Raw genomic sequence first — 16,235 nt, forward strand, 5'->3', positions numbered from 1 at the left:
AATTTAATAAAAATAAATTAGTTTAAAATAAATTCATTAAAAAGAAAGAAGAGAAAAATCAAATCTAATCTGAACCATGCAGTCATTCCCCTGAAAGCATGATGGTAGAGTATCTGAGACCTGTCTATTGACCTCACTTGTACCACTGGGTATCAAAATGTTGCTAGTTCTACTCTAATGCTGCTTCTGATTGCCTTGATCCCCAAGCAAATGTTTCAAGATCTGGAGAACTAATACACATATATAGGGAAAGAACTTTCCATAAATACGGTATCTAGAAGTTTCCAGCCAGGCCGCTCCTACTCCCGAAATCTCTGGCTCTGAGCCATAGTCGAGCATCACCTTCTCCAACCACTTATGACCATGCTTGACTGCACATACTGGAGAGAGAACAATAGGGAAGTTAACAAGTGTAGCAAGCAAACATTTTCACAGCAACAATAGAGAATGAATTATATATTTCTGCTTGTCCCCAATCAAGATTCCATGTCTGACTTGTTTATGGGCTTAAACAAGTGCTGCTCCTCCTTATGAAGATGTGCCTTCACCTCTGATGCACTCTGGCCTTAGCTTTTCCCCTCAACCTGATGAGAAAAGAGCAAAGTCTAACAGACTTCCACTGCCTTCCAACTCTAACATCAGACAGAGTCCTAATAATAAGTTTGTGTCAAAATTGTTCCTATGACTCCCTAAATTAAGGCTGCATTCCTCAAAGTGTGACTGGTATCTTCTGAGACATAAATATAAGGTGATTTAGAATCATGTTTTCAGGAAACGTTTCATTGCATTGGGACTTCACACCCATTTATCAATACAGACAAATCCAAACACAGACATTTAAATGACAGTAACATAACATTTTTGGGACCAAAGCTTAGAGAAGTTAAGTTTTTGGATGACAACATCCAGAATATCCCCACCAGCATAATCCCCCACCGGAATGGGAGATTATGGGACTTTTGGTTCAAAAAATTATCTTATCTAAGTCCTGATCTCTTCCCCAAATCATCCAGTCTTCTCCAATAGTGAACTGCCTAAAGTCCAGAGGCTGGTGTATGCACTTGATGTCATACACCAAGTCACACACTTGATGTGCAACAGCAAATGCTTACGCTGACTTCTTATGTAGCTTTAATTTCCTGGTGAGGTTTATACTGATGGATGCAATTGACAGGATTTTGGCCATGTGGTTTTTAAACACATCCGTTCTTTCAATATTTCAATATTTTGTAAACTGCTTTGGGTCCCTATATTGGGAAAATGGGAAGATAGTAAACAAACAAACATATGAATGAACGAATGAATGAACGAAGAAACAAACCAACAAACAAGTGAACAAACAAACAAATGAGTGAATGAATGGCAGATGTCACATGTCAGCAAAAACTGAGATGAATAAAGTGAATTGTGATGTGCCTACTACAACTTTCTACTAGATTTCAGCCAGTGTATGCTTTATCTAAGGGCAGCAGGAGATATTCCAGAGGGTTGATACCATCACAGAATAGGCTTGTTGTCCTGGTTGTCAGCAGCTGTACATATGCAACAGATGGTACCATCAGGTGGGCCTCTGAAGATGAGCTCACAATTGGGCAGATCTATAGGATAGAAACTTTGTGTTCATGGGATGCAACCACTGCAAGGCTATGTTAAACACCGAAAAAGCCCTCCCTAAATTCCAGGCATTTTAAGATTTTTTTTTCCTAATGAATCAACCTCAAATAAATTTGCAACTGCAGTTAAACCAAGAATGACTAGCTCCCACTCATTGCTAAATGAAAATGGTGTCATTTTCATTTTCTCCATATTCTTTTTCTCCATTAGAACAAACCATGGAGACTAAAAGGTAGATAATAGAGCTCTTCCATCTGTAACCAATGAAGCAGAATTTCCCTCACTTAAAAATCCACTCTTGTGCACAAAACATGCAACTTTGCTTGATTTATCCACCAGTTAAAAGGATATTGGTATATGGCTAAAAGTTGCAGTACATTTACAGTACAATCCTACACTTGAGCATGCAGACATAAACCATGCACATGCTTAGGAGCTACAGTGTTGTGCATGCTTATATTTAGGAGTAAGCCCTCCCTGAACCTAGCTGTACTTAATTCTGAGTACACCTGGTAAGGTACTGTAAAAATGCCCATTCAAGAAAACCAGCAGGCAAACAAAAAGTTGGCTCAAATAGATTAAACAACCCCCAACTCTGTAAATACATAAAGTCAAAATTAGCAAATGGTTCAGTATCTTAATTCATTAAGTACATTAATGCTTCCTCCATTGCAATCTATTGTCACACCACTTGTTAGTTGCTTTGACATGCAAATGTGCTTTGTGAAACCAGTACAGTTTCCTCAGTACAGTTCCCTCTCCCTCTCTAGGAGAGTCAGTCCTGGTATTTATGCTGCTACTATATTTCTAATATTTAAAGGCACCCCACTGATATCTCTTACCTATAGGTTTTTAACAAAACCAATGAAGCCTTTATTATCAAGCTCCCTTGAGGTGTTAATTGCAAATGCCATAATGGCTTTGGAACAATTAAAGAATGTACAAGCTCAGGTTCCATTTTACTTCTCCTAATGCTTCTGTGTTCCTCCCCCAGCTGCCCCCATGAAGCACAGACAAAACAGAGAAATGTAATTAGTTTGACTTATAATGAACCCTGATCACGGCAATAGGAATAAACACATTTACTTGGGGGTTTTCATTCCTTGGTGTTGAAATCTGATTTATGCTAGGTGAAATATATACTAAATGTTCTTTTTGAAAGCTCTGATAGTATCAAATGTGAGGAAAAATTACTTTTTGGGGCCATAGATCTCAGATTGGCAATGTGGCCATTCTCATCTCATTTTCATGATCTAATCTAGAGGTTTCCAGCCTTTTTTTTTTCACTTGGCAGCCTCTTTTCCATATATTGTATCTTTCGTGTTAGCAAAATGTTTGTAATTAATACGATTGCTGTTATTTCAAAGGCTTATGTTGCAGCTGTAAATAAATAGCATATAAATTAAACATTGCTTCAGCTTAAATCAACGACAAGGAGAAGAGACGTAGGAAAAGACTTGGAAGAAGTCACTCATGGAACACAACTTCCAGGACTGACTGAGGTGCCTGCTATATATACACTGGTACTGGTACAAAAGCACTTGAATTTTTGTGAGGCAGAGGAGAGTGAATGCTGAGCTTGTGAGGGGCAAACTGCCGACCATGCGCGCTGTAGTGGAGTGTTTGCCAAAATAACAAAAGTGAGGGAATGTGCTTTCCTTAAGGTTAAATACAGTGGGGGGCTCTACTTAAGAACGTCTCTACTTAAGAACAATCCAAGTTAAGAACAGCTTCATTTGCTAAATTTTGCTTCTACTTGAGAACAGAAATCCAAGATAAGAACAGGAAAAAAAAACCTTTCCTGCTCTTTTTTAAGGTCATCTTAGGTTAAAAAAAAATTCTCCCCCTAGTGGTAGAGTACGTATTAACCAGCTTTGCATTAGTTCCTATGGGAACGAATGCTTCAATGTACGAACGCACCTCTACATAACAAAACAAAACAAAACAAAACAAAAAAACAGCCAGAACGGATTAATTAGTTTTCAGTCCATTCCTATGGGAAATTTTGCTTCAACTTAAGAACGTTTCAACTTAAGAACACCATTCCAAAACGGATTAAGTTCTTAAGTAGAGGTTCCACTGTAGATACGGATTAAAGAGCAGATACGGATTAAATGGTTTTCAATGCATTCCTATGGGAAATGCAGATTCAACATAAGAACTTTTCAACTTGAGAACCACCTTCCAATACGGATTAAGTTCTTAAGTAGAGACTCCACTGTAATAAAGAAAACCCTCTGCACCACTCATCATAACATACAATTAATTTCACAACTTTTGACTTGTGTCTTATCTTACAGTGTTGAAGCATGTGCCTTTCCCCATTATTATTTGGAGGGTGTACCCTTAAATGGCCTAGTTTGTGCACCTGGGGGTACATGTACCCCAGGTTGGGAATCACTGCTCAAATCCATCATGTCCGAGAATCATGTCTGGTTGACAGAAATAAACATCTTATTTAGTGTGCAATTTGCCTATGTTAATGAAAGGAACAGAATCTTCCAGAACATGGAAATACTCTTTTGGACGAAAGCTCCCAGTATTTCCCAACTAATGGAACCATGTTGATTGGGAAATTCTCTGAGATACTGTCTAGGATAGCTTTAAGTTAGACCTTGTAGATGATCCTTTTAAGGCCATGGTATGTGAAAAGAGCAAAGGAAACTGCAACCAAAATTAAATAAGATAGTTCACCTTTGTAAATTTAAACTATGGTACATTGTTCTACGAACATCCCATCTGCCTGAATAGCTTTTTGAACTAAAGTGTATCTGAGATGTGCACTTAGACATTTTTCACTTTGTAAATGCAAACACACTTCCAGCTGCTCTTTGGCATACACTGAAAGACATAAGAAGTATCCCACAGTGTCATCTTGAGTGGTTCGGCATGTCAGTTTCATTACAGAGATAAGGCTTTGGCAGGGAAAGAGTGACTCCATGGTGAAATTGACAAAAGATTGACATGCAAGCCCATTTCACCAAAAGTGTAATTGTAAGGTACTGTCTTACATTTTAATAGTTGACTTTAACAACTGGAGAAAGAGTATGGCTATGGGGAAGAGCTGAAACTGTAGCAAATGCGGATTCCCATTTGTGTCTGTTAATTGATTTGACAAAGAGGAAGTTATAGCATCCAAGGGTGAGTTCTCACTTTCCAGTTTAAATTCATCAAAGCACTTCTTGTGTCTAAGGTGCAAACACTGTCTGAAAAATAACAAGCTCTAAGATGAGGCCTGTGAACTATGACACCTTAGCAGAGGGGGCTAGTCTGTAGTATATTCATGGAAGACATATTTTGCTTTCTCTTTTAAGATCAAAAAAGAGGTCATTTTTGTTCAGCTTCTTAGTCTGTGTAATTCCTAAATAAAACTGATTTATTTGACAGATCAGTGATGTTCTAGCTAAAGAGCTACCCTCCTTTCATATAAAGTCATGGGGCAAACCTTGCAAAGAAACAAAAGCAATTTCATATGCCTACAACTCCATGGATTTCCCTACAGAACAAACCTGAATATGTTATTAATGAAAGCAGATGATGGGTTCACTGCAGGTCTCCCTATGTCTGGGCTGCAATTTTTTTTTCTCCTGACTCTCTAGAGCTGGTGTAAAGACCTTAGACTTCTAATAGACAGTCATTACTGTTTAAGTTGAAGTCATCCCTTTTTCATATCCATGTAATTCATACATTTTATCTAACATGAAACGTCTTGAAAATTTCAAGATTTAGGAGGAAATGGGGTAGACATATGTCTTCATGGTTTCCACAGTGCAAGTCTATTGTGGCCATTTGAAACATGGTGGGTGTCTTATCAGGGCAAAACCTAACCATTTAGAGATGCTTTTAGAGAAACAGCACTGAGACGTTCCAACCAAGAGATTGTGCAGCAATTTTACCTGTCTGCATTTGGACAAAAAGCAATGGAAGAAGCAATAAGAAAACACTGAAGGCTGTAAAGGGAATAAGATATTATCTGGACACTGCCACAGTAATATTCCACGAATGTGGCAGAGTGGCTGCATCATAAAAGCCTTGCCTGAAAGCATCTCTAAGTGTAATACAGATAGGAAAATATTCTCAACACACACTATCAAATGGACAAAATGGTTTATTGGATACTGCAAGAGCTCCAGTAGCCTATTCCAATTTTCCTTTGGTAAACTGCTGTGTAGTTAAATAAATTACACATTTGCTTGAACCATAGTAATTGGTTACAGCTTAATTGGTTTAAGTGCTTCTTAATCCTAATGAACAGGAAGAATTTTTGCTGTGAAAGACATGCAACAAGCCTTTGCACCAAGCAATGGGGTGCAAAATGGTAGGTATTTAGTTCTAAAAGAGCTGAAAAAGTACACTAAGCTATTATACCTCAAGGCCATTGGGAAAAGATGTGAAACAAACAAACAAACAAACAAACAAAAAACCCCAAGTAGTGTCAGATTCATGTAGGATTTTTTAAAAAATATTAATGTTTCCATTCTTTATACAAATTTGCTATTAAACATCCCACAATCATAGTTAAACTTAATGTTTAGAATAAATAGTAAGAAAAAGTCTCTGTTGCTTATTGAAGAAGTGCTTATATGATAAATAATTTTAGAAGCCAATCATTCAGAGATTTACTTATGTCAGGCACATAAGGCATTTTGATTTCTAATCAAAAAATTCCCAGCCCTTCTTTCTGCTCTGTTTAACAGAAACACATATTAGACGTTCCACATACACATAGGCTTTGATTAAATAGTGCATCCCTGTATATGGCTATGTTCTAACCTTTTATCATTCTGTAATCAAACTGAATATAAGCACAAAAGCCTGCTTTAAAGAGCTGGAACAAGTGATCTTGCATATCTGCTTTCAGACTAGTTACTGCATGGGAAAAAAGTGCTCCACAACTTATCCATCCTCTTTGGGACTCACAGAGTAATTGTCGTCTTCCAGAATTCTTCCCTGATTTACAGCTATAGAACAATGAACCACCAGAACTTGATGTGTGCAGAAGTAAAATGATATGTAAAGTGATGATCTTTGTGATCCATCTGAGTACTCCATCTGAGATTCCTAACACACGGGTCTAAGTTTAATACATGCACCCTGTGATTAATTTCTTAAAGGTCTAGTTAAGAAAAATGAGAAAAGTACCAATGAACTTTCAGCTTTTTCTAAAATAAGAAAGCTTCTGCTTTCAGTTTCCCATTGGAACTTAAAAACTCTATACATTGCAGACCACATGAAACAAACTTTACAACAGAAGGTGTGCTTCAACCGCCTAACATCAGCCTATGAGCACCACTGACAAAAGTTGTAGCCTCAAGGCGTGTAGACACACAGGCAGACCTATACGCGGGCACCTACTAAAGAGTTAGAAAACACAGCAGAAGCAGGGCGCTTTGAGATGTTACAGGAGTTTAAGGCAGCAAAGCTTTTTCTTCGCTTTTTTTCCCTAGTTCGCCCTTCCTCCCCAAGACAGATGCAAAGGTACCGATTTTTCACTTTGAAAGGATGATCCCACAAATCGCAAAGGAGGGAGGGCCAACTGATGGCAACGATCCAGTGTATAGAGGGTGCCTATGAGCAGACGGGGGAAAAAGAGAAATCAAGACGCACTTTATAGGTGCTCAGAGGTGCTCTCGTCCATTCTTGGCATTGCAAAGGGATGATTAAGGCAACCAAGTTTGGCTCGAAGGGATCCCAGTCCAGATCTTCTCTTGCCCTCCCTCCCTCTCCTCCTTCGGGTCGTCCTGCTATTCACATCGGCGCCCCCCCTCCCCTCCCCCTCGCCCCGATCCTTCTCCTTCTTCCTTTCTTGCTCTCCTTCCCAAGTCCGGATCCGGCTTCTGCGCTCCGGCCACCTCGACACCCAGAGACACCCACTCCGACTCGCGACTTACCAAGCTGTTCCTGGGAGAAGTGCGGCGCAGATGTAAATAGAAACATCACCAGCCAATGAAAGAAGGCGGCGGCGGGGGGGGGGGAAGGCTGCCTTGGGAGTCCCGGGAGCGGAGAAGTCACCGGGCGGGCGGCGCTCAGGTCGAGGAGAGAGGATGGCAAAGAGGGGCGAAAGAGGGAGAGGGGGAGGGAGGGAGGGAGGGAACGGACGGCAGGGATCTCTGGGCTGACGGGCTGGCGGGTTCCCTCCTGGGCTTAGGCGGCGGCTCTTGCCAAAAGCCGAGGCATCATCGCCCTGGCATCCGAGCCTAGCAGGGCGCTCGCTTCCTGTGGCGGCCACCGATCAGGAGGCAGAAAAGGGGAAGGGGCTTCCCTTCCGAGAGCCGCGACGCGGGGGGCCTCCTTGGTGGCGATCCAGGGTTCCCGCCGCCACGCGTGGAGGGGCTACTTCTCCGCTCCTCCCGGGGACTTCTAAGGTCTCTCCCTTTCTGTCCTGGCTGGCTTCGAAAAGGCGCTTGGATAGATATGAGGGCGGCGCGGGGGGGGGGGAAGAGAAGATGAACTCCTCCTCATCTCTCTCCACCCCCCCTACACACACACGCACACACACACACAACTGGGAACCCAATGGGGAGGGGGCGGGTTTGGCAGGCCCCCTCTCCTCCGCTCCAGAGGTTAGGCAGCCAGTCCCCGGTGAAGACGCGGGAAAAGTGACGCTCCCTCTTAGATCTTGCTATGGAGGTGAAATCTCTTCAGCTTCGTCTCGTGTCCTAGAATCCCGAACTGGTATACGGGGGGGGGGGGGGGACACTGAGGAGACTGGGACACTGGGCCTCTCAGGAGCTGTATTTTGAAAAGGTGGGGCTGTGTATCCACGGAAGCCCAGACTATGTGATAACATCGGTTGGTCTGAACGCCCTCACACAGGACGCTTTGGGTTTCAGAACCGAGAGGAGCTCTCGCAGGCAAACCCGCTGGCGGAGAGCTACCTTCATCTCAGAGGTCTCATTGTGAAGGGGGGTGGTGGTAGTTCATGTCGCTTTTGCCTTCGTGAAACGACTCAAGTGCAGACATCCTCTGCCGAACTACTTCCAGCCACCCAACGATACTAACTGTGTGGAACAGCATCTGCAAAAGAAGAGCTGAATTATTGAGCTTACTCAATGTACTCATTTTCTTTGAAAGAGTTGTGGGCAGGTATTTTAACTCAAACAGGTGAGAAAGGGAGAGAGAGAAGGATTTTTGCTGGGTTGGGTAAACCGCACCAAAGATATTTCACACAAGGTCAGTCTAGTTAGAGAACTTTTAACTGGCACCTATGGCTTTTCTTGTTCTGACTTTATCCTCCCAACAAACCCCCTCAGGTAGGTCAGGCAGAGACAGATGTTTTGGTGTGACTGCTAAACTAGAGCAGGTTGAATCGGGATAAAAAGGGTCACTTAAGGTCACATAGAGGTCTGGTACGCCCTTTGGTGTGATCCTTGCATCCACATGACATCCACACCATGTGGATAACACAGGGGAGAGCGAGAGCAATTTGGCTTTGTATCTGCTTGATTCACAGTCTCCTTTGTGTCTGCATTCGGTTTAGGTGACAACACAAAGACCCTGGGTTGTTTCATTGCCAGTGTCCACTGGCCCTTCAATCCAGTGCAATTAAACCTGCACCCACAGCTTTTCTTCCTTTGATATCATCCTCTTGCTGATCCCCAACTTTCCTTTTATGGTCTGCTGTCAAGCCTCGGGGGGTTGCATAGTGATAGGGAAAAGGTTTTCCAAAGTTCTTCATATACATAGAAACATACATACATTGTATGCTTGCATAGTATGTTTGTACAAAATATTGTAATCTGTTGGAGTTGTGATCTAGTACTAGACTATGTGACCAGGGAGAAAGATTGCAGGGGTGGGTGTTTCCACTGTCCTAAAACATCATGCCCCAACTTACAACATCGTCAGAAAAACCACCCTAAGTCATCCCCCTTCATCCTTCTATAGGAACAATCACACAAGTAAAACATTGTTTGAATATTTAAGCTGAGGAAAAAAAATTAGAAGACCCCAGTGACAGGGGGAAAAGTCTGGATTAAAAGACAAAAAAGGGCGAGCTGATTTGCAGTTAACTTTACATCATGTGATCATTGAAAACTGCTTCAAATTCACTGATGCCATTTCTGGAGCAAATCAGAAAATATTTTCCAACATAGTTGAACGTTCATTCTAGATCTGATTCTACATTAGTCTAGACCACTGATTCCCAACCTTGGGTTACCTAGGTGTTCTTGGACTGCAACTCCCAGAATCCCTGCCAACACAGCTGGTGGCGAAGATGGGTTGGGAATACCCAAGGTTAGGAACCGTTGGTCTAGATCTATCATTCTACAGTCCAGGCTTCTTGTAGTTTGTGACCTTAAAAGACACAGAGTTCTGTTCATGAAATCTTTTGCCATAATAAATCCACTGCTCATTCAGGTACAAAATGACCTTTTTACATCTTGTTTGAGAGAGAGTTACACAGGTAGAGGTACACAAAGGTATACACTGGGGGCTGAGCAAGGAGGGGGGGTTTGATCTATAAAAGTTCAGAAGGAAACAAATCTGTTAGTCTTTAACATGCTATGATATTTTTTTCTTTTGATTTCCCCTCCCCTTTTCTCCCTTTAATTGTGTTAACATACAGAGATAAACAAAGTGTCTGCTGAAACTGGCCAGGGTTATTCTTTGCTCAGGGATAGTAATAATAAAAATAATCTTAGAATTGCAGAGTTGGAAGGGACCCGGTGGATCACTGAGCTCAGCCCTTGTCAAGGAGGCACTGTGGGGAATTGAACTTCCAAATTCTGACTTCGCAGCCAGAGACCTAAGCCACTGAGCTATCCAGCAGTTTAACTAGAAGATGATGCTACAGTTGTATCCATTGTTTATTTTGTTTACACCTACCTGTCTTCTGAGATACACAGTACATATGGCACATCTTGGATTAGAGGCTTAGCGAGCACACAATTGCCTCTCAGTTATGATGGACAGATGCATTATATTGGTATTTAAATCAAGCCATTATTGCTCACTTTGCTTACCTGTGAATTAGCACACACACATTTTCTGTTCTCTTTTCCGATAACCCATTTCCTTTTTTTCAGTAATGTGTGTGTCCACTCTAAGCAAGAGTGGTGCCCGCAATTGGAAAAAAAAAACCCTGATGAATCTACTCAGAGAGAGGACCCACTAAAAGCACCTTCTTGCTTTTAAATTGTGGCATTTAAAAGCAATGGCACAGAACAGACAATGCACACCCATCCTGAGTGGTCCCATGTGGATGTATCAGGGTTAGTGGAAAGAACCACACATCCACAGATCTCTCTGGAAATGTAACCTCCTGATCTCAAACCTTTTCCTGTGGGGCATCACATTAATCTCCTTCTCTTTACAAAATGTTTCAGGATTGTGCTGTAGGATTTAAAGTAGATGATGATGCTGACTCTTGGAATCCCCCGTTAGCATGGTTGGAGATCAACATCCAAAATGTTGGTTCCAAGAGCTATAGTAAAAAAATGTTCTGATGTTCTGATGAAAGTGTAGTAGCGTTGGGAAGAGGGAACATGGGGGAACACAGCTCAGAGCAGGAGTGTGGTGTCATTTCACCAGGAGCCAGGATAAGGGACCCTCCTTGAACTAGCCATTTGAACAGAGTTTGTTCATTGGTATTGATTGATTGATTGATTGTATTTCTAATTTAAAGCTAAAGGTTATATTTTAGGTTATATTTTAGATGGCTGAACATTTTTGTTAAAGTGTCTTGCATTTTATCAGTGGACCCATGCAGTAAAAAAAATCGGCACCATTGAGATTGATGGAGCTGACCTCCAGATAGCAGTGCATAGAATTGCAGTAATTTTGAACCTAATGTATAGGTTATTATGCTGCTCTCTCTCTCTCTCTCTCTCTCTCTCTCTGTGTGTGTGTGTGTGAGAGAGAGAGAGAGAGAGAGACAGCATATGCATAACTGCAATGGAATAAAATATGAGCCCAGCATTGGTGCAAGATGGAAATGCATACAATGAAAGGTAATGCTAATTTATGTAGAAAATGCAAATATTTGTTTCCTTAAAAGTGTCATCCCAGGGGACATTCCTATCACTACACCCAACTATACAATTGAGCAGAATGATCCCCTGAGGCATCAGATGCTCGCAGGCATAGCATCTGGGGTGTCAGGAAAGGGTAGCGAATTGTTAGGCTTTTGGTATTTTGCCATTATTCTCTTATTGTCAGGAAGGAGAAGAAATGTTTGTGAATTTCTCTGTGTTATATGCCAAAATATGTTGGCTGGCTTCGTGTAGGGCTGTGCACCGGATTTGGCCCAAGACTGAATTACTAACTGAATCAGCCTGATTCAGGCGAAGACCTTTCTCTTCAGGCAGGCTTTTCCTTAGTGACTGACTGACTAGGAGACAATAAACAGGATAGTTTATACTTTGGTGCTTCTAAATTTGTTTTTGTAATGTTTTTACTTAAAATTTTAGTGTAATGTTATTAATTCTTCTTTAGTATTTGGAGAATTTACTGTTTTTAGCTTTTAATATTGTGTTTTTAATGAAATAAGACACCTTAGGTCTTTTTTTTAAAAAAAGCAGAAAGTTGAGGTAAAAGTATTTTGAAGAAACAAAAATAAATAAGTCAATATTTGAATGAGGTCCAGTTTGAAGTGGAATTGCCAAGTTCCATTTCAGAGCAAAGCAAAGCAAATTTACAAACCAATCCTGATCTGGAGAGAAAATCCAATCAGATGGGGCATTCATTGCCCTGCCTCAAATTAGGACCCATTCCAAAGCACCTGATTGACCTCCATACTCAGTCAAAGGACCACTGCACATTGTTAGCTTTGCACACAAAAGCTTCTTATGCTGCGTACCATGCTTTTCGTCTAAGATGTGAACCAGGCAGTAAAATATCTTGAGGTGGCCCTGTCTGCTACGATGAGAAAATAATCGAGAACAGATATAAGCGGAATGAAGATGGAGAGATGGTGATTAGGTGAAAAAACATTGACACAAAGTTGCTTACAACAGCCAGAGTAAAAAGTGACAAAATGTTTTCATGTGGTGGGCAGCAACAAAGAAAGATGAAAACATTTTTCATTAAGAAAATGAACACATATATTTCATTTTTTACCAATCAAACTTTACACAAAGTCCCATAACAATGATAGTGCCTCAAAAATAAAGAAGTGACAAAGTTAATCAAGTCCTAGGAGTTCTAGGTTCCACCTTTTTTTCCCTACATGGTTCTTGCAAATTCTGCCACTTCAATGATTAGAGCAACCCATCTGTTTAACAAGCTCATTATAATATCCTTTCTAATGCTACTTTAAAATCATCAGCGCTTTCCCCCATTATTACACTCAGCTTTCGTAATTATACTACGTCACAAAACTCTAATGGGCAGAAAGCAGGCCATTTTGGTCTTTACAAGGGCATGAAAGTTTTCCATTTATAAAGGATCCTGCTTTAAAATAGAACTTAAATACAGGGAGATGATGTATGTCTGAAGCTAATAGCACAGAGGTACAGGTGCAGGAAGCTTCCCCCACTTGCATTTTCAGGATTCTTGTATTTGTAATGATACCCAAATTCATAAGTGGAAAAGGTGCACTTTCATCCTTTCCATTTGCCAGAAAAAAAGGAACAACCTCAACTCTGAAGTCTCATACCTGAACTGTCTATGGGATATTATTGTACCATTAACATCACATCCTTCACACCACTCCTCTCTTCTTGGTTGAAAACTATACATATAGGATGTAATCTACAGGCACCAACATTTGGCCCAGAGGGTTTTTGTTGACCTTTTTTTTTCTGTCGCAAGGAGGATTCTTTCATTTAAGGAAAACTGAAGCTGCTGTTGCAAGATACAACTTGGATTGTTACAAATCTCTTTCTTGCACCTTGTATCATTTAAATCAGACTTACTCTACATTTGCAGCAGAACAAGAGGTTAGAATATTGTGATAGTACGGCAGGTAAGAGATGTAAGCTTTGCAGCAAAAGTCAGCTCTGCACCAAAGCGCAGGTAAGAGATGTTGTTACTGGATGCATGTAAAAATTCTGTGCAAGCAGAAAACAAAGACATCAGGGAGAAAGGTTGTGTTCAACTTGCTTCCTAATGTGCTAGCTCTCAACTCCTTCTCAATACATACACAAACAAACATACAGTTAAAATGTCATTCTATTCTCTATTTTGTTGTATTTGACCAGTTCATGTGTGTACATATTTAAGGTCATCTGCAGACTGACATGATGGTGCACCCTTCCCATTCAAATACAGAGTGGGTTGGCAGCTGTATCTTATTTCAGTGATGAGGGCAACACACCTGAAGCCAACATGGTATCTTGCACATTGTAAGGCACACTGTGTGGCATACATAGCTCTGTCCTCCAGCACTTGCCGCTGCCCTGTGCCCCATTGACATACTATATCCTCTGAGGCAGCTGCTTCATTTTGTCTAATGCTTTGCCATGGCGTATGTCTGTGACATCAGCAGTTCTCAGTCGTCAGCCTATAAAGTGTTTAGGACTTCAGTTTCCAGAAGGCCCAACTACTATGGCAAATGTTAAAGGACTCTGGCAGTTGGTTCAGAACATTTGAAGGGCTAAAGGTGGAGAACCGCCATACCATTCTCTCATATATCCTACTTCAGTCTAGTTGTTTAATGTGCCATAATCTCTAAAAATAGAAATCATATTTTGGAGAAAATGAGGTTTGTAAGTGGGAAGACTGTGTTCAGTGTATAATCCTCTAGCCATGGAATGCTGTCCCTGTACAGAATGATCAAAAGACTGTTCTATACTATTTGTAGACACAGGATTTTCCCCCTTTCCCTATGGATGTGCTTCAGATTCAGAAATTATTTGGAATTGAAATGAAAAGGAGATATTTGTATGTTTCTGCATTGACCCAAGAAAAGCATGGATTCAAAGGAGAAACTCAAATTGAACCAGAGCTCTCTGAAGTACCAAATAATGCTTTGGCATATTTTAAAAAGAAGACTGAAAGTTCAAGTACTAATGAAAAGCCCAAGCTCTCCTGGAAGCCTCTGTCATGGAACCCCTGGGAGAAAATTTCCCATTTTTAAAAAAGCAAAGCATGCTGCATATATACTGCCCCACAGCACTTAAAGTACTCTGGGTGTTTTACAATTTAATTATGCAGGCTACACATTCCTCCGCTCCGCAAGATGAGTACTCAATGTATCAATCTCAGAAAGATGGAAGGCTGAGTGAACTTTGAACCAGCAATCTGGGATTCAACCCTGGTTGTTGTGAGAGTTTTGGCTGAAGTACTGCAGTTTAACCACTGCTACACGAGGCTCCATATGACTGGTAACTATTTTGCAGGGGAAGCACATTAGAGAGAGTACAGATAAATTGCCATTTGCATTGCTGTAATTCACTGTGAATATGCATTGGATAATTGTTTGTTTTTAGGCAGGTGCAAATCTCAATCCAATAGGAGTGTCTATATGTGTGAAATTTGTGACATAGTGTGCAGTTCGAGTGAATAAGGTCACAGTAGCATTACAACAAGGGCTTAAGTTCTCTCCGTCTCCCTAGTTTTCTTCTTTATTCTTTTTTAAAATGCATGCTGCTAGATTCTATTTTTGCATCAGTTTCCTTCCTTCCTTCCTTCCTTCCTTCCTTCCTTCCTTCCTTCCTTCCTTCCTTCCTTCCTTCCTTCCTTCCTTCCTTCCTACCTACCTACCTACCTACCTACCTACCTACCTACCTACCTACCTACCTACCTACCTACCTACCTACCTACCTACCTACCTACCTACCTACCTACCTACCTACCTACCTACCTACCTACTATGCACATCTGTGTTCCAGACACAGGTAAGCATGGTAAATGTGACACAAAATAGCAAATGTGACACAAAGGCAGGAATCAGGTACTCTACTCACTGCTGCAGCAAAGCTACTTACCTGGTGTACCTTTCTCCTTCAACAAACATTTTTGTTGAATAAATTGCCCAGCTCCTGACATGCAGGGAGGGAAAGAAGAAAACTGGTGGAAGTTTTGCCTGCACACTGGAGGTTGGGCAGTAATTGATAAAATAGAGTTTCACTATCCATCCTAGGTCAAAGCCATTTTTCTTTTCACTATTCAGACACATATAAATACATATATACAATGGTTTGAAATACTGTATTCATATAAAAATCAAATTGGATGGGCTATAATTCTGCTCACAGAAAATCAATTGTGATTTGCAAGACAAATTATTTCAACTGAATTGAAGCAATGTTCACAAATCCCTCCTTTTTTCATTTTCACAGAACATTCAAACTCTTGGACCAGAATCCTAATATGCTACCAGGTTGCACAAGAGCAATCATACAACTGGTAGCAGACCTTGTGCCAACTGTCATATACCTGCTCATGATTTGCTTGCAGAATTGATATGTACAGCTGACAGACAGATGTGACAATTCCCTGTACATTTGCGCATGGCATTTTGTAACAGGATTTTTACTTCAATATTTTAATCCAGAATGGGTTTATTTCTTGGCATTGCCAAAAAAAAGGGGATTGCTAATTGTTTGTTAAATGGATTTCATCCCCTTCTCTATATTTTATCATCCATCATTGGTTATTTTTTTGTTTGTTTGTTTTATCGGTATGGTAAATCACACAATAAATATGGTAAAAATGGATTACATTTTTAAAAATAA

At 40.8% G+C, this 16,235-nt stretch overlaps 1 protein-coding gene across 2 annotated transcripts in view; it reads right to left on the reverse strand.

The window, feature by feature from the left end:
• The window catches only part of MME (membrane metalloendopeptidase), an 81,546-nt gene extending 73,915 nt beyond the window's left edge, over positions 1-7,631 (reverse strand). Inside the window, exon 1 of one of the 2 annotated variants that reach the window (XM_020781934.3) lies at positions 7,506-7,631. The gene's annotated coding sequence lies outside the window, so the exon portion shown is untranslated. Of the gene's footprint in view, positions 1-7,221; positions 7,321-7,505 lie in introns of those variants that run through there. The other variant, XM_020781935.3, reaches the window with a different exon arrangement.
• Positions 7,632-16,235: the final 8,604 nt, after the last annotated feature.

The sequence above is a fragment of the Pogona vitticeps genome, chromosome 3, assembly GCF_051106095.1.
Source record: "Pogona vitticeps strain Pit_001003342236 chromosome 3, PviZW2.1, whole genome shotgun sequence".
Classification (NCBI taxonomy): Eukaryota; Metazoa; Chordata; class Lepidosauria; order Squamata; family Agamidae; genus Pogona; species Pogona vitticeps.